The 24,603-nt window shown below is 47.8% G+C and overlaps 1 protein-coding gene across 1 annotated transcript in view; it reads right to left on the bottom strand.

The window, feature by feature from the left end:
- The window catches only part of CHD9 (chromodomain helicase DNA binding protein 9), a 233,692-nt gene extending 211,574 nt beyond the window's left edge, over window positions 1–22,118 (bottom strand). Inside the window, exon 1 of the mRNA XM_019455939.2 lies at window positions 21,658–22,118. The gene's annotated coding sequence lies outside the window, so the exon portion shown is untranslated. The remainder of the gene's footprint in view (window positions 1–21,657) is intronic.
- Between the last annotated feature and the right edge of the window lie 2,485 nt (window positions 22,119–24,603).

The following is a 24,603-nucleotide window of genomic DNA, read 5'->3' as shown; positions in this document are numbered from 1 at the left end:
GTTGCCCAGTGTAAAGGGAATCAGTTATGAGAGGGTTTCCCTGGGGTGGGTGGTAGTATCTTGGCCTGGGCACCAGCTCTTTCCCTAGCCACCTGGGAGGGCACCGACAATGGATACTTGACCACCCACAGTGCTACCAGTCTAGCTGGCTAACTCAGGGGAAAACCCAGGCAGCTGATATAAATAAACCCCATGTCAGACCCTATATATCCCAGTGACCAGTTCCACTGGATCTGGCAGGCAATTCAGAGCCCTCTGTGTCTCTGTGGGATTCTAGGGCAAGTGCGTACTACCTTGCTTTGTGACTGTGGGCAAAGTCTTTACCTGCTCTGTGCTTTGATTTCCTCATCTGTAATGTGGGAAGATACTACCTGTACTCCTGTCGGCCTCACAGGACTGACAGGAGATCAAATATGTAGAACTTATTTGAAAAGGAATAAAAAAAGTCTCCATGAGATAGAAGGGAATTATCATTTTATGAGCTTTCATAATGCACTCAAGGTCTTTAGTTTTGTCACCAGTACTGACCCACCCGCATTTTGCATTTGTGTAACTATGCCCAACCCCCTCTGCAAGTTCATTCCAGGGGACCACCCCTCCCCCACCCTCTCTGTCCTTATAGATCCAGTGACACTCCCTAAGCAGATGAGCGCCTCATGCTCCTGGGCCACAGTGATTGCGGTCAGGGATGGCTATGTGACCCAATCCAGGTCCATGAGACTTTTGCTAGGACTTTTGGAAAAGAGATTCTCTGTGGAAATCCTAAAAGGGTCCAGGGGCTAAGCCTGATGCTGCTGTCTTGTTACCCCACTAACCCAAAACTAAAGTTGAAACAAATGTGAAGCCAAGAAGTAGAGTGAAACCAAGTCCTGATTTTAACAGTTGAACCCCAAACACCAGCCATGTCCACCTGTGATATTGTGATTTATAATAAGAAGTATATATTTGGTATTTGGCCACCGGTTGCTGGCTTACGGCTCCTAAAACACCTATGGAATTTCCTGAGATGACAGAAAAAAAGGGGGGCGGGGAGGAGGGGTCTTTTGTTATGTTAATGAGTGACTTTTGGAAAGCACCTGAGGAAAGGCTAGTTGCCAGCAGAACCAATCTTGTGATCAGAGGGTTGGAACTTTCAGTCCCAACTACTGACCTCCAGGAAAGTTACAGGGGTGGGAGGCTGAAGGCTGAATCAATCGCCAACGGCCAATGGTATAATCGATTGTGCCTATGTAATGAAGGCTGCACAAAAACCCAAAAGGACTGGGTTTGGAGAGCTTCTAGACTGGTGAACATGTGGAAATCTGGTGAGCTTGGAAAGAGCATGAAGGCTCTGTGTCCTTTCCCCATACCTTGCCCTATGGGTCACTTCCACCTGGTTGTTCCTGAGTTATATCCTTTTATAATAAACCTGTAATCTAGTAAATAAACTGTTCCTCTGAGTTCTGTGAGCCGCTCGAACAAATTCATCAAACCCAAGGAGAGGGGCATGGGAACCTCCAATTTACAGCTGATCAGTCAGAAGCGGGTGAATTGCTGGATGCCTAGCTGGTGTCTCAGAGAATTCCTTGGTGATGTGGGGAAGCCCACGCCCCTGACCACACACACACACGTTGGAAATTGGGTGCAGATCCCCATTACCACACCTGGACTTTTCAGTTTAAGGTAAGCCCCCACATTCCCTTTTTTCTCAAAGCCATCTTGGGTTGGATTTTCTGTCCCTTGTTACCAAGAGAACCCTAATGGATATGGCATTATCTTATTTCATCTTGAATTTGAACCAGGTCTCCTGGTCTCTAGAGCCTGCATTCTACCCACTCCAGGATTTGAGAAGGAGTGAGACTCGACACACTCATAGCTGCATCATATACTTCAGTCAGCAGTAGGGCATCTGCTGGGAGAGGAGAGCCTTGATTCTCCTGCAGCCAGTGGTTGAGGGGAAGACATAATCCACTGGTGTTCTCTGCCCCGTGCACCCCTTCCCTGGAAGAAAAGCACCAATAGGAGGAGGAGTTTAGTCAATTCCTGTAGGGCTTAAACTTGATGTCAAGGGCTGGGAGGGCTCGAAATGGTCCAATATCTTCTTCTACTTCCAGGGATCGATGCTTCCGTATCCACCTTTTAGAGTTCTGCTCTTTCTTTCTGAAGATACTGGAGTCTGGCAAAACACAAATACATCCCAGGCCTCCAGGGGCTGACAACCAGTGTTGCTACCAGTCATATGAGTTTTGTAGGAATGGTGGCTTTGAGAGGAACTTAGTGCATGATGGGATGCTAGATGTGGCACTCTGGAAGGGGAAAAAGGGGACATCTCATGATTGGATAAGTTTCAACAGGTTGAGGGAGCAAGTCAGCCATCTATGTTGGATAATGAGATAAAATAATAAGATATCTCTCAAACACCTTCCATATTTGCTTCAGCATAACATGGGGATGGGGAAAGTGGATAGAGACATAGATGAACTAAGATTAGCCATGAGCTGATCATTATTGAAGCTAGGTTATGGGTGTGTGAGGGTTTATTCTGTCTACTTGCACATATGTTTGAAATTTTCCATAGTATTTTTAAAAGTATAATGAATAACTTAAAAAACATGTTTTGTGTTTTATTCTTTCCAGAGCCCTTTACACATATCTTGTATGCACCTCACAAATGATTCCCCCCCCCAACCCCCATTTTAAAAATGGTAAAACTGGGGGACTTGGGTGGCTCAGTCGGTTAAGCATCCAACTCTTGGTTTCAGCTCAGGTCATGATCTCACAGTTTCGTGAGTTCAAGCCCTGTGCGGGGCTCTGCGCTGGCCATGAAGCAGCCTGCTTGGGATTCTCTGACTCCCTCTCTCTCTGCCCCTCCCCTACTCATGCTGTCTCTGTCTCTCTCAGCATATATAAATTAAAATAATAATAATAATAATAATAATAATAATAATAAATAAAGATGGTAAGACAAAGGCTGGAGAGGCTGTCATTTATGCAGGTGGACCCGAACCTTCCAAGTGCTGCCTTCCAAGGTCAGTCTGGGCCACAGGTCAACACAGGCAGGTTGGGCAGCCCCTGCTCGATGGGGGTGGGCAGGCAGGGGGGAACCAGGTGAACCAGGGCTGTCCACTGGCAGGTCCAGAGGTAGCCCAGTCTGTGTGTAACTGGTGTGGCGCAGACCCTGCAGGGCCTCAGGGAGTCGTGCAGTGCGCAGTGGAAAGCTCCTGGCCACCGATTTCACGTGCTGCTTGGCAGTTAAGAAAACACTGAGTCTAGCACAGCAGGCTCTGGACCCTTTCATGGGCATCCTGAGAACTGTTGCCTGAACATCTGGGTCTGATAAAGGGAGACCCACGTGGGCTTCCCTGCCCCCTTTCCCATAACTATTTCCGCACTTACCCTTGAAGCTCTGTGCGTGTGGCTGTTCTTTTCTTTCCTTTCCTCCGAACATATGGATTCCCAGCTCCTATTTCAAACTCAAATGCTCCTCTCCTATAAACTCCCCAAAGCTCTCAATTTCCTTTTTCCATTGCTCATTCTTTCCTAAAGTGCATGAAAAAGCCTCTCTTAGCTCTGTTCCAATTTCCTTGTTTATAAAAGAAGGGCAAGGAGAACAGTGATTTCAGTGATCAAGGTTAAGCATGGCCTGATTCCTTCCTTAGGAGAACACACCTCAATAGCCTGGGAGATCAAAGCTTACCAGGTACAAGAACTAATCACAGGAAAGCCCTGATTCCCCCCCCAGTACTCAGCCTGCAGGAGGCCTGGTATAGGACCATCTGCTCCCTTTAGCTGGCTGAAATGTCCTTTCTGAAAGTCACTAATAGAATAGAAAAAAGAAAAGTCACGAGCGGGCACGATTCCCGGAAGGTTACTGCTCAAGTGGGAGTGTATTATCTGGGGAGGGAGGGACAGGTCCTGGCCTGTTCCTTAGCCCGTGGCCTTATATTTCCTCACAATAATGGCACCTTACTCCTTGCAGGCAGCAAAAGCCCAACCCTCAGCACTGAAACTGTACACATCAGCATGGACGGGGGCCAGGGGGAAGAGGCAGTTCGATGCACCATCTAGGGCCTGGGGGGCAGAAGGTCCTCACCCAGGCAGAGGTCACAGACCACTAGCACCTGCAGCCACCCAGCAGGTAACACAAATGGCCTGGGGGCTGAGGTCATAAAAGGCAGCTGACACCGGTCAGCCTTAAAGAGCAAAGGGTGGTGGCAGGTGGGGACTGGAGACGACAAGTCCTCTCTGACAAGGGGCTGCAGCTACTCACCTCGGGCTGGTTACTGCTGTGGAAGAAGGTGAGCTCTGTCCTGCCAGATCTTCCATTTTTCCCAGGAAGGGGAGATCTGGATTTTACACGAAGTCTCCCAACTTGAGAATGGACTGTAAGGAAAAATACTGCAAAGGCTGACAGTATCGGCCAAACATAATCTAAGAGCTCACCTGAACGCCCCGTGTGCAGCCCTGACCTAGGGGGCAGGTCCTCAACAGGTGCCGCGTGGCAGGGAAGGTCAGGGAGGAGGTCAGATGATGCTGCGTGGGGCGGGCGCACTGAGGAGGTGAGGCTGCTTGCCATTCCCGGGGCTCAGGAAACACTGTCCGACTTTTGTCATCCTATCACGCTGCGTCTGCTGCCACTTGGGTCCTTACCAACAGCCCTCTAACCCACTTCAGAAATTCTCTTCCTCTCCAAGGCCAGTTCATGAGGCAGTTCAGAACCCTCTCTTTGGGTAAGGCAAGCCATTCCCACCACCTCTGACCAAATTTGAGTCAACTTTTTTTTTTTTTTAATCCTTTAAAAATGTTGATGGATTTTTGAGTGAGAGACACACACACAGGGCGAGCAGGGGAGGGGGAGAGAGAGACACAGAACCGGAAGCAAGCTCCAGGCTCCAGGCTCTGAGCTGTCCGCACAGAGCCCGACGCGGAGCTCATGACCTGAGAGGGCATGACCTGAGCTGAAGTCAGAAGCTTAACAGACTGAGCCACGCAGGGGTGCCTTTGAGTCGACTTTCAAAACAACTTAAAATTCACCTGCCTGTAGAAGAATCAAATAGCACCTGCCTTTCTCTCATACTTGACAAAATCGTGACCAGTGACTCTGGGTACTTAAGAAGCTCTTTCCCCCAACCCCCCAAGAAACATACTGCGCTTCAAGGGTAGCTTCTGTTCCTCATCGCTGTGGGAGAGATAAGAGGGAAACTGAGGCATAGACCTAGAAGCTATTTGTCAAAGATACACGTATTTGGCAGGATTCCAAAGAGCTGGGAGAACCATGTACTAAGCTGTTTTTAAAAGCTTAGGGGGTCTTCCCGAATAGTGCCTAAAAGAGAGAAGTAGAACTGCCTTACAATGGGATGCAATCTAGAACACTGAGAGATGAGGAAGGTCACAGGCCGAGGTACGATCATCGAATCTCTTTCCCTGGCATCACCTTTACTCTGCCACTTAGATTCTTTTATTTGCGTAATTCCCTCCACCCAGGGAGTGAGGCAGATGGGTGGGAGGGGACGGCAAAGAGACGTTTCAGAGCAAGGGAAAGTGCTCTGCACAAGCAACTGCCTGCAGCTGGGTGTGTGTCTGCACCTCTGGGTGTGTGCGGATGTGCATGCTTAGTTTGTATGCAAGCCATTTTGGTTGAGAAGTGTTTCTGTGCTTCAGGAAATACCTCCCAGGGGAACCTTCCTGACTTCAGTCTCTGTCTCCCATCTCCCCGACACACCACGGCTGTTCATTTCATCATTATATGTCTACAGAGCACCTTCTCGGGGGACTGGCACCGAGATGATATCAATGAACAGGAAAGGCCCAGTCCTAGTCCTCCGGGGGCCCACTGTTTAAGATGGAGGCAGACAGGAGAATGGGAGACTGCACATCAGCGGGCAAGCACTTGGACAGCGGGAGTGGACGTGGAGAGGGCACGGAGGAGGCCAAGCTTGAAAGGCAGAGGGGAGGAGTCCAGGACCACATTCTGGAAGAAATGAGGTCTAAGCTGAGATCTGAAGGTCGAGTTGGTACTGGACCAGGTAAAGGGAAGGTGGGTGTTTCAGGTAGAGGAACTAGCATGGGCAAAGATCTGGGGGCAGATTCCCTCTCTCCCACCAGCCCCAGCGCTTGATGAAAATCTGCTGTTTGAGCTCAGGCACAGGCCATCCCAGGGAGAGGTTCCCGGGAGCTCTGGGCCCAAGTATGGGACTGATATGGCAGTGGCCAGAAGCCAAGGCTGAGAACCTTAAAAGTCACTGTTGTCAGATTTAAACTGCTTCATTAAAAGCATCCAAAGTGCCCTCCTGTCCTTAAGGTCCTCAGATGATAGGATGGAACAGGAAGTGTTCAGGGGACACTCTGGAGTACGGCCCTTCCTCCTGATAAAGGACATAAACACTAAAGGTAAAGCACAGAACCTGAGACAAACTCACTTCGAAATGCCAACTTACAGAGGTCAAAGAACGTTCATACTTTTGCTCTCTCTCTCTCTCACACACACACACACACGTGGTGGGCTAGGTAGAATGTCAGATTTTTTATATTATTTTTTTAAAGTTTTTATTTATTTATTTTGAGAGAGACGGAGAGTGAGAGCGGGGGAGGGGCAGAGAGAGAGGGACACAGCGCTGACAGCACAGAGCCCAGCGTGGGGCTGGATCTCACAAACAAACCATGAGATCGTGACCTAAGCTGAAATCAAGAGTCCAGATGCTCAGCCAACGGAGCCATCCAGGCGCCCCTTATATTATTTTTTATGGAGGAGGAAACTGAGGCTCCAAGTGGGAAAGTATCCAAGGTTATTGGCTCCTTCATTCACTCACTGACTCCACAACATTAACACAGCTCCTGCTGTTGGCAGGCTTGTGCTAGGCACTGTGGACATGGTGAATAACGAATACTCCCTACTCATAGAAGCCAAGGTTCAAACCCATTGCTCTGATTCCAATCCCAGTGCCCTTTCCAATACACTGAACAGCCCGTTGGATATGGGTTCTCTGGGGTAGTGCTGCAGTGGGTGGGTCTTCACAGCCTCACAGTGTTTGTCAGCAACCCTCCACCCACCCCTGCAAACATACCATCAAAGAAAACACAGCATAGCTGCTATGCAAATGTATCTTCAAGGCAAGGTGCAGACCAGATTTTCTCTGGAAGCCCCTCCCATATAGAAACCTTACTTACCAATGGTTGTCAAGGCTCTGGTTGTCTTTGAGTCACTGAAAATTTTCCTATTCCACCTCCACCCTCTGTACTAGCCTAAAGAGAATGCTTTAAAACCCTCACCTCGGGGTGCCTGGGTGGCTCAGTCGGTGGAGCCTCTGACTCTTGATTTCGGCTCAGGTCCTGATCCCGTGGTCGTGAGATCAAGCCCCATGTTGGGCTCTGTGCTGAGCCTGGAGCCTGCTTGGGATTCTCTCTCACTGTCCCTTTGCCCCTGCCCTACTTGCATGCACTGTCTCTCAAAAAAATAAAAATAAAAATAAATAAAGTAAACCCTCACCTTTGGCAAGTCTTCCCTCTAAACACTGTCCTACAGGAGTAGGGATGGGGTAAAGGTTCTTTCAAAGGAAAAGGGGGGGGGGGGGTTGAGAGGAGGAGGACAAAACAGGGGAAAGCACAGGAAGAGGACACACCAGACACACTGCCCCCTGGATAATTCTACTGAGCCATAGCTGGCCAAGGTCAGAAATGACTGGCAAAACCCGACCAGACAGACATCTCTCAAAGACGTTTGGGAGAGGCGGGTGTATCTCCCCGGAGCCTGGGCAATGTTATTTCCTGGGGCAAAGCAAGTCACAAAGGATGCAAGCTGATGACTGAATGTCTGGGGCAGGGTGGGAGGCAGGGCCAGGAGGTGGGGGTGGAGTGGTGGAAAGGGAGGAGGGGCAGAGTGCTGGCTGGTTTCACACAGACAAATCTCTTCATTTTTCCAGACTGGAAAAAGCTGTTTGGGCTGTGCACATTTGCAGAGAGTCACGGTATTTACTACGCTTCCTGGCTCAACAGATTTCTTTTTGTCATTCAGTCAAACGCAGCTTGTATTTTTCGTAGCCAGAGCTGAACAGCCCATGGGGGCTCTTCCCCCACATTGTGTTCAAAAACACATCACCAGTGACTCAAAAAACCCAGCTCATATGGGCAACAGGAGTGGGTGGGGGGTAGCAATGTTTTAGAGATAAAGACCCACATTTAGACAAACAGTGTCTCCCCCTTGGAGGCATTTAATAACACTCCTTATTTGCCCAGCCCACATTGTTTTCTGGGGAGCCGTAAGAACAAACTGCTATTCTAAAACCTGATTCCTGCACTTGGCATGTGACTCTCAGTTATCCATATTGACAGTGGAGGATAAGGTGCAGGAAAAGTGGTTAATTAAAAAACAAAAAACAAAAACCTTCTTGCCAGAATGTGCCTATGCACAGTTCAGCTCCAGACATGCTTCTGGCCAAATGTCAGGTTGGAAAGTTGGCTGCTGAACCACTGTATGCTAAAACAGTACTTCAATCCAACAGACATTAACTGACCACTTACTATGTGCGAGGTTCAGTGCTAGGGGTGGGAGTATCCAAATGGACCACAACTGAACATGCACTTTACATTTTTAATAGAAAACAGAGTGTGAGCCCAATGCTATGCACAGCTACTGGTGGAATTTGGGGCGTCAAATATGCACCAGGTGAGTAAGGGAAGTCTTCTTGGGGGTAGGAGAGGGGAGAGACCCCTTCACATCACACTGGTAGGCTTCCATAGGCATAATGCCAGCCAAATCACCACACTGGGAATACAGTCATCACATCTTGCTCAAACAACCTACAGTCATGCCGCCCTGAGAGTCGGAGAGTGGGAACCTCATCTTCAGAGATGATATGACATATTCAGGCGATGTCCGACCCCTCTGGCCAAGGTGAGGGTGAATAAACAGGCATCCCTGATGATGCAAGCTAACATCACCTGATACAATGGAATACAGCCTCTAACTTCTTCCTCTTCTTGGGTTGCCAAAGCACAAAGTCATCTTGCATTGATTAAAGAGAGAAAGGACCCACACAGACTTCTCCGTCTTGTTTTTGAGTCAGGAGCTCTGGGGAGTCAGAGAGGGGTGGAGGCTGATGGAGGGAAGGAGGGGTCTTTAGGGGACCAGGGAGTTGGGGAAGCTGGGAATTCTGTATAGTCCAAGTTGACTATGCCAGATGTAGCTCAATTTTTTTTTTTTTCTTTTAAGAGACTGTTATGGGTTTCCTTTCCAAAGTGGAACTGCAGGGATGGAAAAATGAGTTTCAGTTGCTATGGAAATAGGAGTTGGCTGGAGCCTGCGGGAGCAGCAGCTGGAGTAGAACAAGTGGCCAGGAACCTGGCCCTGTGACAGAGGGGCTTCCGGCTGGGGATAAGACAACAACAGGCGTTAGCAGGGAGGAGGAGGAGGGAAGAAGAGAGAGGAGACAGATTCTGCTGCCTATGGATTCTGCAGACACGTCGAGTGATAGAGAATGGTGTGTGCGTGTGCATGTGTGTGTGTGGGGGGGGGGGGGGTTGCATGTACATCCCCACAGGCCAAAAGAAGAAAAAAAAAAAAAAAAAAGAGAGAGAGAGAAGCAAAATAAATCACTGCCTGAGGAAGAACAGAGCTTCACTGGAGACTCTGAGGTCAAAAAAGCCCTAAGACAGTTGAGTGACAGAAGAGAAGAGGCTTGTTGTTTCAAAGACTTCCAGGGGATGAGCAAATGCCTGAGCAGGGACGGCCCTCGCACTCTGTGCTCCCTCACCTTTTGTCCTCACACAACTCTTCAAATTGAAACTGATGTGGGCCAGAAACACAGCCAACAAAATCCCCGCGGGGTTAGTGAGACTGTGGGAGTGGGCAAGCTGGTGGTTCTGTTTCATCTGCATCGCTGGGTCACTGTTTCCGTTCCAGGTAGAGAGCCTGCATGACCTAGGGGCTTGAGGCTCTTCTAGCCTGACGCTTCAAAGGAGTCTGAATGTTCTCAGCATCACATGCTGAGGAGGTGTTTTGATTAGGCTTATGGTGACTTCAGGTCTTTGCTGGATCCTTCAGCAGGGCTCACCTGGAGGAATATTTTTCTATTCTCACTCCTATCCCAGTAAGAGGAACCACTCAGCCCCCTTCCTCCCATCATGGTGGGGGTGAGTGGACAGGGGAACCTCACCTTCACAGAGGGACTCAAAGTTAGGCTTTTGACACTATACAATTCTATCACTGTCTATACATGTTGTCCCTGAGAAACACTGACAGGGTCATACAGTTTAAGCTGTATTTCTTCATTTTTCAATATATCAAGACTCTAAAAAGTGGAAATAAGCATCAAAGGTGGATAAAATACTTATAAATAAAATTAACCAAGGAGGTAAAAGACTCATACACTAAAAACTGTAAAACGCTGCTGAAAGAAATTAAAGAAGATACAAATAAATGGAAAGACATCCCATGTTCATTGATAAGAAAGCTTAACATTAAGATGGAATTACTACTCAAAGCAATCTATAGATTCGATGCAATCTCTATCAAAATCCCAATGACTTTTTTTTTTCAGAAATAGAAAAATCCATACTAAAATTTATATGGAATCTCGAGAAACCCCAAATAGCCAAAATGATCTTGAAAAAGATGAACAAAGTAGGAGGACTCACACTTTCTGATATCAAAAGTCACAACAAAGGTATAGTAATCAAAGCAGCATGACATTGGTATACAGACATATAGAGCAATAGAATAGAGGGCCTAGAAATAAACCCTCATGTGTATGGTCAAATGATTTTTAACAGGAGGCCAAAAACACTTAATGGGGAAAGGATAGTCTTTTCAACAAATAGTGTTGGGAGAACTGAATATCCACATGCAAAAGAAATGAGGCTGGACACTTTACACCAGAATTAACTAAAATGGAACAAAGACCTAAACATAAAATCTAAAACTATAAACTCTTATGAGAAAACACAGAGTAAAAGCCTCATGACATTGAATTTGATAATGATTTCTTCCAGATGACAACAAAAGCACAGATAACAAAAGAAAAACTAGATAAACTGAACCTCATTAAAATTAAAAACTTTGGTGTACCAAAGGACACTATCAACAAAGTGAAAAGGCAGGATGGGAGAAAATATTTGCAAATCATACATCTGATAAGGGATGAATATCCAGAATACATAAAGACCTCCTACAACTTAACAGCAAAAACAAAGCAAAACAAAACCCAACCTGTTTCAAAAATGGACAAAGGACCTAATAGACATTTCTCCAAAGAAGATATAGAAATGGCCATTAAGCACATGAAAAGATGCTCAACATCACTAGTCATCAGGAAAATGCAAATCAAAATCACAATGAGATCCTATTAGAATGGCTATTACCCAAAAACCCAGAAAATAACAAATGTTGACAAGGATATGAGAAATAGAAAGCTCTGCACATTGCTGATGGGAATGAAAAATGGTACAGACACTGAGGAAATGGTATGGTAATTCCTCAAAAAATAAAATAGTAGAATTACCTTATCATCCAGCAATTCCACTCTGGATATATACCCAAAAGAACTGAAAGCAAGGGTATTTGTACACTTAGGCTCATGGCAGTATTATTCACAATGGCCAAAACATAGAAGTAACCCACATGTCCGTGGACAGAAGAATGGATAAACCTAATACCATACACGCATACAACAGGATACGATTCCATCTTAAAAAGGAAGGATATTCTGACACCTGCCACAACACGGATGAACCCTGGAGACATTATACCAAGTGAAATAAGCCAGTCACAAAAGAACAAATATGGCACGATATCACGGATACAGTGTACCTGGAGTAGTCAAAATTATGGAGATGGAAGGTAGAGTGGTGGCTGTCAGAGTCTGGAGGAAGGAGGGAATGGGGAGGAAATTAAAATTAATCAGAAAATTGAAGTCTTTGTTTACTGAGTTTAGGAAGATGAGAAAATTCTAGAGAGGGATGGTGGTGATGTTTGGTTACACAACCATGTAAGGTACTTAATGCCACTGAACTGTACATTTTTATATGGTTAAAATGGTAAACCTTACATCATGTATATTTTCCCACAATCAGTGTGTGTGTGTGTGTGTGTGTGTGTGTAAATAACACACAGTCAGCCTCTTGACTTCTGCGAAGTTCTGTCCTCACAGGCTGTCTGTCCAGTTAAGACCAGTCAGCACCCAGGATAGGTTCTTTCCCCTTGTCAAAACTTACAGAGGTGGAAACAAGACCACAGGCTGGTGTGGCGATCCCCTTGTGTGCAGGCAGGATAGAAAGATGAATGGAGATGAGGACTGTTCAGGGAGGACAGTCCCCTTGCTCTGATGCAGGGTCTCCAGTGATAAGGGCTGTCAGGCAAGAGCGGGCACAGTGGGCACTCTGGCAGCTGAGAGGAAGAGGGGGACTTTTGCTTGGCTGGCAGGTGGTATCACAGAGGAAGTGGTGTTTCAGGGGGCTTTGAAAGAATGAGGATGTGCATGTGTGTGAACTGGGGGAGGGAACTTCAGGTGGGTTGTCTGTCTGTCTGTCTCTAAAGAGAATGCCAGTTCAGCAGGGAGAGGAGGTGAACAGGGAGCAGATGACAGGAACATGTGCCACACAAGTCTGTTGTCTTGGAAGGTAAGTATTATAAAGGCATATTTGGCCTTGATCTGTAACCTTCTGGAGCAGATCCAGAAGGAATTTGAATGCCAAACTCCCAATAACAACAACTTCTGTGTACAGAGGACTTACTATGGTGCATCTTACTCAATAACCCTAAATGGTAGGGAACAACATGAGCTCCATTTTCAGCTGAGGAAACTGAGGCCCAAGTGGTTAAGCAACTTGCCGAGAACACACACACGGCCAGTAATGGTGGAGCTGGGCTATCAACCCAGAACTACATGGGTCTCAAACTCTAATACACAGAAGAAATGCCTCAGGAGCTAGTTTTTTTGTTTTTTTGTTTTTTTGTTTTTTTTTTTAATTTTTTTTTTTAACGTTTACTTATTTTTGAGACAGAGAGAGACAGAGCATGAATGGGGGAGGGTCAGAGAGAGAGGGAGACACAGAATCTGAAACGGGCTCCAGGCTCTGAGCTGTCAGCACAGAGCCCGATGTGGGGCTCGAACTCACAGACCGTGAGATCATGACCTGAGCCGAAGTTGGAAGCTCAACCGACTGAGCCACCCAGGCGCCCCAGGAGCTAGTTTAAAAACACAAATTCCATTCCCAGTGGCCAAAGATGGAATCTTTTGAACAACAAAACTAAGTAGTATTGGATTATAACCCAGAGTATAAAATAAAGCCCATGAGTCCATATTATTATAAATAAAAAGAGAAATTAATAAATGGGAGAGAAGAGCCAAATCATCTGTGCTGAAGAATTCCAAATAAATAATGTAGATATACTACCCTAAAGAAGGGAGGATAGAACTCCCCAGTGCCTCAAGCATGGGCTGTGCATAATCACTTCCTTCCAAGAGTACGGCATGGAATGGAGTGGCGGCGGGGGGGGGGGGGGGATGGGAACAGAGTAACCTTACAGTGGACAGACCTGACAAACGTTCAGTCAGGTGATCGAGGTATCAACAGCGATAGGTCATGTTGACCATGAAGTGATGAAAATGGCACTTTACCTCTGTGGCCTTCCTCTCCCAAACCCATAACACCAGTCTAACCATGAGAAAAAGATCAGACAAATTCCAATAGAGGGGTTATTCTACAATATACCCGACCAGTACTTCTCAAAACTGCGAAGGTCATCAAAAACAGGGAAATTCTGGGGCACCTGCGTGGCTCAGTCGGTTAAGTGTCTGACTTTGGCTCAAGTCATGATCTCACAGTTCATAGGTTTGAGCCCTGCGTGGGGCTCTGTGCTGACAGCTCAGAGCCTGAAGCCTGCTTCAGATTCTGTGTCTCCCTCTCTCTCTGCCCCTTCCCTACTCGTACTCTGTTTCTCTCTCTCTCTCAAAAAACAAACATTAAAAAAAACTTAAAAACAAAAACAAGGAAATTCTAATACAGTCACAGACAGTAGGAACTGAAGAAGTAACAACTAAATGTGATACTAGATGGGTTCTTGGAATCAAGGTAAACACTAAGAAAAACTGAATCAGCTATGGACTTTGGTTACAATGTATTCATATTAGTTCATTTTGTTACAACAAATGTACCATAGCACATTTGTTACTCTTAATAATAGGGGAAACTGGGTGTGGGGTATGTGGGAACTCTCTATGCTATCATGTCAATTTTTCTGTAAATCTAAACTGGTCTAAAAAAAATAAAATCTATTTTTAAAAAATCCCCAGGTTTACCCTCGGAACCTCTGGCCCTCTGCTGTGACTTTGCATAAGTGTATCAGAGTTGTGAATGAAGCTGGCCCCATTCCCTGCCTGTTGATGGACTTAAGAGAAGCCGCAGATACAGTGATATCGGCAGGGTGGGGGGAACAGTTCACCCCTCCTCCATTGGACTCCTCCTCCATCGGACTCCCTGAGGTTAGGGATGGCGCCTCTCTCATTAGACTGGCAGCCTTCCTCATATGAGAACTGGATCTCCCCTCTCAGGCGAGGCAGCCTGGTGGCCCCTGAGGGCAGGGACTGCTTTTCCTCTTGAGGATCTCAAGAAGGCCTCCCTTAGTAGCCCCAGGGGCCACAGATTCTCCATATGCATTTTGTCTTCATTTTAGGTAAGTCAAGGTTCTTCAGATGGGTGGGAGGAGAGGCCATGTCCAAAACATACGTTTTTCAAAGCTGGCAAATTCGGCTTGTTCCAAAATAATAGGTCTCCCAACACACTCAGAGAAGCACAATCGGTGCTCATAACAGCAAGCTCAACGATCTCTTGGGTTTGGGACCCTAAGCTTCCTCTCTGGCGCCCCTCTTACCTCGCGCCCCGTAGCAACAGTGTAAAACTGGGTTGCTGCCAATTCTATAATGGAACTCAGCATCCCAGGAAACGGTGTCTCAGCTTCAAGAGGCTATTGTTGGAAGGTGCACAGCAAGTGACCCCAAAATGTGGGACAGTGTATCAGCAGAATGCACACACAGTATCTGTAATTACTGATCTGCAGAAGTTCTCAAGACAGGACAGGATGCGCCTCTGGACAAAGCAGGAAGAGCAAGGCCTGGAAATCAAATCAAGACGTGACAATGAGGGGGAGAAAAAGGCCGATTGTATTAACATAAGCTGAAGGAATATTAGGTAGACAGAAATGGTGGAGTGCGAGGAGCTCAGAAAAGCTGGTACAAAAGAGAAGGCTTTGAGAGTCTGTCTTATCTCCCACGTTGTTCAGAGCAGTGGGGTTGCTGGAAACTCTTGAACGTTACAGGCGGCTCAGAGGGCTGGCCAGAGCTTCCTGGAATACTCTCTTGACAGAATCGTAAGGCTGGTCCAGGGAGCAGGAGGAAGGCAACGATTTGGTCACTGATTTCAGTCACGTCTGCCGTGGGCACAGGGACGGGGGCTTAGATCAGGCGCGCTGTCAGTGTGGACCCTTGTACCCCTCAGAGGATACAAACATCTTAGGCTGTCCTATTAAAAATCATCCATCCTGCTCACCTTGTTTTGGTTCTGTGAATACCAATCTTCTAACTAGACCTTGGCTTCCCATGCGGGCTTCCCTACAGATGGAGGAATGTGCTGACAAGCTGACATAAAGTTTTCAGGCTGCCTCGCAGTGCTTGTCCCATTGTGATTTAATATATTTGTGGTCTGGCTTCCTTACCAGGCTCCTGTGAATTTGGTTAGTCTGTCCCTTTCAGCCTGATTAGCTGCATGTGCACCAAGGAATCAACGAACTATGGATGGTGCACCAAGCTCATCCCTGGCCCGTGAAGAATGAGCTCCACCAGTGTCCAGGCCCCCTCCATGCTGGCCCTAAGGGGGCTTTCTTTCAGTGACAGCCTCTCCCTGGACGTCACAGTCTAGCTGCTCTTTGCCACATCAATCACCCCAACCACAGCTATCAACCCTGTGCCCAGAGTGAGCTGTGGGGGCCCTGAAAACAAAGCATGCAGCACCAAAAGCAACTTTATGAGTCCCACGGGACAAAAAAGAATTAAGGAAGAGAGAGGCCCTTTGCTGGGGGAGGGGGGGGGGTGTGGTATGATGCCAAGAACACACGATAGAGTATAAGCTGAAGAAGCTGGCAATGTTTAATCTAGAACAGGGAAGATCTGGTAGGGCCAGCAGGTTCCCTGTCATCAAATATCTGAAGGACTGTCGCAATGAAAAGGGGACAGATTTGTTCCCTGAGGCTCCAGAAGAAAGTATGACAACCAAGGGCCAGCAGATTCAGGGAGAAGGATTCCAAGTGGATAAGAAAGAGGAAATTTTCAACGGCAGATTTCCTCTACTACCAATAATTCAAATAATGTCTTCACTTCCTTTCTTCCTTTTGTCAAATTGTGAGAAGTTTAAACCTGTAATTAAGAACATAAACTGTGGAGCAGGACAACCCGGGTTCACTTTCCAGTTGTCACTTACTAGCTATATAACCTTGGGCAAGTTATGTAATAACTTCCCTGGGCCTGTTTTCTCAGCTAATAATAGTACCTACCTCAAATAGGACTACACCCATGTGACTGTGGTGAGGAGTAATGAAATTATGCGAGAAGGGGGCTTAGAATAACACGTAGCACATAGTAAGTGCTCAGTAAGTGGCAGCTATTATTTTTATCATGTTCTCATACTATTTTTCACGTTTTTCTTTAAGTAGAAATAAATTTATGTAAATCCATTTTATCTTTAAGTTAAAAATTTTTTTTTTAATTTATTTTGAGAGAGAAACAGTGTGAATGGGGGAGGGGCAAGGAAAGAGAGGGAGAGAGGAGAATCCCAAGCAGGCCCCGTGCTGCCAGTGCAGAGCCCGACACGGGGCTCGAACTGATGAAACTGTGAGATCGTGACCTGAACCGAAACCAAGAGTCAGACGCTTAACGGATTGAGCCACCCAGGCGGTCCTATGTAAATTTATTTTAAAGAAAGCTCTCTATATTACTACTGTAAATGTAGAGAGACAAACACTTGCCCTGTAGAGGTGGGAGCTATAAAAATAAACAACACGTGGGGCGCCTGGGTGGCTCAGTCAGTTAAGCGACTTCGGCTCAGGTCATGATCTCACGGTTCGTGAGTTCAAGCCCCGCGTCGGGCTCTGTGCTGACAGCTCGGAGCCTGGAGCCTGTTTCAGATTCTGTGTCTCCCTCTCTCTCTCTCTCTCTCTGACCCTCCCCCGTTCATGCTCTGTCTCAAAAATAAATAAACGTTAAAAAATAAAAATAAAAAAATAAACCACACGATGTTATGAAATGTTAGCTAACGAAGACTGCCTGTTCCACGACCTGAATGTGAGGACTGCCATCTTTTCCATAAAAAGGAGAGACAAGCCAGTTGAGTACTACACTGAGACTTCTTTTGTTGACTGTAGCCAGGAGAGTCTGGTGAGCTCTGGGAAGGATAAGGCCCGTGTGGTTGTAGCTTCTGGTCTGGGGACAGACAGCAGCTTGGAGAGGATCAAAGAGGCAGCTTAAAAGGGAACATCTATCCTAGTCTGAGGCTTCACGTTCTTTAGTGCCACGACTCTATTCCACACCAGATCATCTCACAAGGTCCCCAGTGGCGTATACACGGCACACCCAAAACACCCAAATCTGAAACACTTTGTAGCTTCCCCCCTGTACTCGTCACCGCCCCCCCAGAGGTCACCTGCAGACCTGCAGACTCTTGCACTGCTGGCCTTTTTCCTGCCTGAAGGCTTTTTCTGGCTGCCTCGTGTATACCACAGATGGTGAGCAGAAGCGCGAAGGCAGGGAAATACCCCAGCTTCCTTGCCTCGTCATGGGACATATGATCTCTCCAAGGGTCCCCAGTGAGACTGAGCCGTTGCCCCAGTGGTAACTCACTTACCAACACACCCTTTCCCCTTGTCCACATGGCTTTCCTCTCTTCCCCAGGTCCACTGCACTCTCACCGGGCTTTCTGCCATCACTTCCCAATTAAAGTCCTGGCACCCAAATCCTTGTCTCATGATCTGCTTTTGGGGAAACCCCAACCATGGCAAAGTTTAAACTTTAACCCTGGAATGAGGTGCCCAGTGAGTAAACGCCACGTCATTGGAGACCTCAAGAAATAGCTGAGGACCCTCCATGGGGATTCATGGGTCAGGTAAAGATTTAGCTAGATGGACATTTAATATTCCTATGATCCTCAGGTCCCATGACTCTAGATAAAGAGTTGGCAAACTACAGCCCATGAGCCACAGCCAGCCCACTGCCTGTTTCTGTACAATTGTGAGCTAAGGATGTTTTTCCCATTTTTAAACAGTTTTAACAAATCAAAATAAGAATAACATTTTGTGACCCATTAAAATCCTATGAAACACAAATTTCAGTGCATGTAAATTAAGTCTTATTGGAACAAAGTTGCACCCATTCATTTCCATACCCTCTACAGCTGCTTTTACTCTACAGACACACAGGTGAGAGCATATGCAACTGAAACCATATGATCCGCAAAGCTCAAAGTATTTCCTACCTGGCCCTTTACAGAAAAACGTTTGCTGACCCCTGTTCAAGATCACCATCCTGCAGGGACAAGAGGCAGATTGAGACCTGGCTATCCCATGGACGGGAAGGCCCAGTGCCAGACCTAGAATTTAGGGGGTAGCTTGCATCAGACCTTCTCAGTCTACAACTTTGTGCCTATCCTCACTCCTCCTTCTGCCCCTGCAGGCAACTGGGACTCTTCTACTGAGGCATTACTGGTTTTACACCAGGAATAGTTTTATTTTTAAAGGGCATGGGATTTGTCTTCTCCACACTCCACCCACTGTCCCAAGTAGTTTCATCCATGCTTGAGGGCTTCTGCAACCGCTTAGTTAGTGATCCCTCCCCAAACCAAACCAAATCTCCAGCCCAGGACTGTGTCCTGAGATCTCTCATCAACTGTCTGTTCAACATCAGATTAAGAGGGAGGTGCTGGAGGTAGTTTTGCTGCTCACCAGCTGTGTAACATACGACAAGGTATTTAACTGCATGGGACACCAATTTCATCATCTGTCAGAAGTGGAAACCATCCTGCCCAGCCTGCCAGGATTACTGTGCTAATCGGATGAAATGAGAGCTGTCCCCAAAACACAGTGCCACCTGGCCTCAACCTCTGTCTCCAGCATATTATCATTATCGTACTTCTGTTCTATTTGCCTACCACACTCCCTGCATACTGGCTTTCCTTGAGTTCCCTGACCTTGCCAAGCTCCTGACTACCTCTGGGCCTTTGCACATGCTACTTTTTCTGCCTAAACACTTTTTCCTCATCCTGTGCTTGGCTGCTTCACACCTTTCTGATACCCAGTCTAAGGCAGGCCCCTTCTGTATGCCTCCCCACCTTGATTCTTTCATTGCATGTGCAGTGATGTGTAATTTCAGTCAATTCTCATTATTCGCAGCGGCTATGTTCTGTAAATTTGCCATGAATATGGAATTAGCAAATACTGAACCATTGTTCCCAGGGGGAAAAAAAAACCGAAGTTAGGTTTCTGTGAGCCTCTGGTCACATTTTCATCAACAGATCAATCAATACCTAACCTTGTTTTATGTGTGTTTCTTTTAAAATTTATTTATTTTTTAACATTTACTTATTTTTGAGAGACAGAGAGACAGAGCATGAGCAGGGGAGGGGTGGAGAGAGGGGAAGACACAGAATCCGAGGCAGGCTCCAGGCTCTGAGCTGTCAGCACAGAGCCTGACACGGGGGCTCAAACTCACAAACCATGAGATCATGACCTGAGCTGAAGTCCGGACGCTTAACTGACTGAGCCACCAGGCACCCCATGTGTGTTTCTTTTTAAAGACACCTTATTTAATAAATATTGTTGATTCATTCATATTGAACTCAGCCAAACCCAGGACAGCTCATGCCTGAACAAAGCTTATCTAATAATACACATTTTCTCTGTAAGGCACCTCACAACCTTCTTGTGTTTAGGGGCATTAGTCAGCACTTGAGCATGATGCTTGGGGGTGATTTTAAACAGAAATCACCAACCAACAGAAAAAGCACAAAAATGCAGAAAACATGGCACAAAATAAACCACAAAGAGGACACCTGTTTACAGTATGAGAGCTAAAACCAGAAGGCACAGCGTTGCCTCGTTTTGACCTCAGCTGGGAACGTGCATGTTGGGCAACTCCAATTTTCTGCCACTCTGCCCATGTCCATGCATGACCACAAAAGTGCTGCAGGTATTGATTTCAGGGTTACAAATACATTTCAGCGAGTAGGGGGATTCGCGACTACAGAATCTGCAAAAAAACGAGGATCCATGATACTTTCTCCCATTTCCCTCATTCAGCGGAGTGTGAATTCACAGAGACTTGGCTTCCCTCTTACTCACTGTTTTAGCTCTAGAATCTGGGAAACTGCCTGGCACATAGTGGGCTCTCAATAACAAATATATTGTGAATGAACGAATGAGTCAATTCAGTGAAAGTGCTTTCCTGGCAGCAGCAATAACTGTTGTTTATGGGAATGCGCCACTGAGATGCCCTGTGCTAAGTGTTTTGTCCACATTCTCAGTCAATGAGGGAAACAGCAGATTACTTCCGCACATGGGCCCTAGAGACAGATTCCCAGGGATGTGCCTCTTCCTAATTATATAACCCTGAGCAAGTTCTTTGGCCTTTCTGAGGCCCAGCTTCTTCAACCATCATAGGGGGTAATTATAGTCCTACCTTGTGGGCCATATGAGGAGTCGAATGTGGCAATGCACAGAAAGCTGGCAAGCACCAGGCACAGGTAGGCCCTTAGTAACCATTATCTTTAATTGTTAAATTTTTTTTTTTTAACGTTTATTTATTTTTGAGACAGAGAGAGACAGAGCATGAACGGGGGAGGGGCAGAGAGAGAGGGAGACACAGAATCAGAAGCAGGCTCCAGGCTCTGAGCTGTCAGCACAGAGCCCGATGTGGGGCTCGAACTCACGGACCGCGAGATCATGACCTGAGCTGAAGTCGGACGCTTAACCGAACGAGCCACCCAGGCGCCCCCCCATTATCTTTAATTGTTAATAATTCCCACAACAAGTCTACGTGTTTTTACACTATCATACCCATTTTGCAGGTGAGGAAACTGAGGCTACAAGTGGTTCCATGAATTCCTGAGGGACGGGCTGACTGTGGGGACTCCAAGCCCATGCTGGTAACCACTTTGCTGTTACCTAAATACAAGGGATCATTTTTATCAGCTACAGGGGATCTTACTCTGCCTGCTCAGTGACATTTACCAAATGATGGGGCAGCTCTGGCCAGCCCCTGAACTTCCAGGGGATCTGGATCAAGAGGAAGACTCCCTGGTGAGTCTTCTCTCACATTCCACATCAGTGTCTTTCTGTTCTCTGCCCATTTTTTTGTTTAACCCCTTCAGAACCAGTCCTACTGGGAGGGGGAGGTGTTGGTTTGTTATCTTGGGTTTGACAGCTCAAAGGGGGAGATATTTCCTGCTTCAAAAGCAGGGAAGAGGAGGAGGAGGAGGAAAAGGAGGAGGAGGAGAAGGGGAGAGGAGAAGAAGAATCAGCATGTACAAACGTCCTTGGGTTTTGTGCAATCTTAGATCAAGAGTCCTCAAACTTAGCTGCTAGTTGCAATCTCCTGAAAAGCTTTTAAATATCCAAATGCCCAGGTCCCAACCCAGACCACTTACCTTTGAGTCTCTGGGGGTGTTACGGGGGCATCAGGATGCTCCCCAAGAGCTTCCAATGTGCGACCAAGTTTGAGAACGGTGCTTCCGTACTCAGCTGCAAAGCTCAAGTAGCCTTGGTCACGGGTAACTCTCTTCTCTTTGGACTTGCCCTTCGGGGACTCGGGCACGCTTTCCAGAGGCACAGGCTAGTAGGGGACGTCCGCGTGCCAGCGACCTGCTCTTCTGCGCTGCCCCTAGGCCCAGCTTGGAGACTGCGGGGCTCCGGGTCCCCTTAGGCAACAACACGTGTGGCCGCTCCGACTTCTCCGCTCATCTGTGCAGACCGCGCGCGGGGCTCCGCGGCCGCCGCGCTGCCCACCCCGACCTCAGAGGCTCGGGGGAAACGCCCGAGGCTCCGGAATCCTACCTAGGCTGCCGGCGCTGCCCTCCAGTCCCCGGAACCCTGGGGCTCGGGTTCGCTCCGCCGCCCGGCTCCGCGGTGCCTTTCGCCTGCGCCGGAGAGGCGCCCACTAGAGCGCAGGCGCCACCTAGTGGGCGCGCGGAGGCGGCGCGGGGGACGCGGCCGGGAGGTGGGAGCGCGGCCCGGGCGGAAATGCGGCCGCGCTGCCCACGTGGGCGGCTCTCCAGGTCGCAGCGAGTCCCGGGCGCAAGTCCCGGCCGGCTGGGACCACCTTCCTTCCCGATCCCGCACTGGGACCTGAACTTGCTGAACTTCCCCTTGGGGGCACGGCGGGGCAGCCAGGCCCTGCCTCCCGGCCTGGGAGCCATCCTGGGATTTTCCTGGCCGCACTCAGGGATCTTTCTTTTCATCCGAAAGCTTTCGGTACATCCCAATTTGGCATAGCCTCTTTTAAAAAATACTCTGGGAGCACCTGAAGATGCAAGGGACTGGGTTTCTCTCAAGCGCAGGGAGGCCTTTACCCTCTCGGCAACCCTTTCTTCTCGCCACGGCCCCACCCCCTCCACGCCCTCGCCCACCTACCTGGTCCCTCCAATATCTTTGGCTGACATTTATTAAACATCTAGTCCGTGTCAGACCCTGTGTTGATTTGGGAGACACGGTCAGGTCCCTTAGGAGTTGGCAAACCAGGTCATCTTTCTTGGCCGGGTGCCAATGGCGTTTTTTGGTTGGGGCTCTCCTGGTACTGCAGGAGATCTGACATTCCCTGATTCTCTGGCACTAAATGCCCGTAGCCACTGCTTAGTCAGTGGGGGACTGGGAGAGAGGGAAAGTAACATTGCCCCAGGCTGAAAACCTAATTAGCTGGTAATTAAGCAATGACCAGTGAAGTCCCACTGTGAGGATTTTTGAGGGCAATGGAGACCCTCGGCCACCTCTCTTCCCCACCCCACCCCCCACGCTTCCAGTATTTATTATTTTTTTACGAAGGCCTGCCAAGGGTTACAAAGAAGGTGGACTATTGAAAGTGTTTACATTTCATTTATTTCTTCCCTCAGCAAATGTTCACTAAGCACCTATAATGCGCCACTTTCTACACATGAGGGATACAATAAAGGACAAAACACCCCAAAATCTCTGTCCTCATTGAGTTCACATTTAATGCAACAAGTTAACACAACACTTTTGGCACACACAGAAACACAGTGCGGTGTAGTTGAGCTCTTTACGGGATAAGCACAGGATTTACAATAAATACAGAGCTCCAGAAAGATGTCTCTGCCTAGGGGCACCCAGAAGGAATCTTAGGGCTGGGTTGGTGACACAAGAGCCTATGCCATCAGGGTTAAGATGTGATAGCTGTGGGAGTGAATTTACTTGTTCCGGGGAGAAGGTGAAAGATAGATAGGCCAAGTACTTAACATTTGGGGAGGGGGGGATCATGCATCTCCCCCCGCAAAGAAGGCACAGATCCATCCCATGTGGGGGTATCAATCCTTCAAACTCAGAAGGACAAAGAGGAGAGGTGGGCTTCCTGAGAAATGGTGGGGTTGGGGTGTCCTCAGATCTTCAGTCTCTAGATCCAGCCCTCAGTCCTTTGCCCCCACCCCAAAGTTGCAGCTGCCCCCCTGGCTCCCCCATCTTCCTACCCCCTCCCAACCCCCCCCCTACCCTCCATGTTCCCCCCCTACCCTCTGATGTTCCCCTTCCTGCTCCAAGCCCTCATAGGGCTCACCACTGGCCCCCATAGAGACCAAGATCCTAACCTCAGCCCACAATGCCCAGCGGGTCGGGTCCTGGCCCACCTGTCCATTCTCCTCTTCCACCATTCCTGTCTTTGAACCTTTCTTAGTTCTCAGAAAAGTGAATTCCTTGCCTTTCCCCAGTCACAGCAGCCACCCTACCCCTCCTCACTTCCAGGGAAAGGCTGTGAAGTGCCTCAACCTCACCCTCAGCCTGACCCTCTTCTGACCCTGGACCTGACCACAGCAGCCACGCAGGGGGAAGTGGGGTCAGGTGGATGAATGGCCGGCTGGGTGGATGAATGGATGGATGAAGCAGTCGGCCTGCGATGGGGGAGGAATAGGAGGAACCAGACGATCGCAGAACGTACTGGTCCCCTGACCTCCCTGGGCCTCAGTTCCTCAGTTTCCCCTCTGGACAAAAAGAACTATATATATACACACACATTTATATATATGTATATATATATGTGTGTGTGTGTGTACACACATGTGTGTACACACATACACATATACATACACATATATGCATACACACACACACACACACACACACACACACACACACACACCAGAGGCAGAGTGGACGGGGGACGGATACAAGTTTTACAAAGTTATATGGGAAATATCTTAATCTTATCCTGGCAATTTATCTGTGTGAAGACTTTTGGAGATAACATCACCAGTGGAAATATTTAGCGACACTTTGTCAAAATGAGGTCTGTGCCAACCCTCCCTCCCCCTAGGTGTCTTCGGCCTCTCTGTCCTGATATAATCTGGTCAAAGTGACCATCAAGGGCAGAG

Source organism: Panthera pardus, unplaced genomic scaffold, assembly GCF_024362965.1.
Source record: "Panthera pardus isolate Hobbes unplaced genomic scaffold, ASM2436296v1 HiC_scaffold_18, whole genome shotgun sequence".
Lineage (NCBI taxonomy): Eukaryota > Metazoa > Chordata > Mammalia > Carnivora > Felidae > Panthera > Panthera pardus.
Note: the sequence above shows the minus strand (reverse complement) of the source record. Positions and strands in the feature narration are given on the sequence as shown.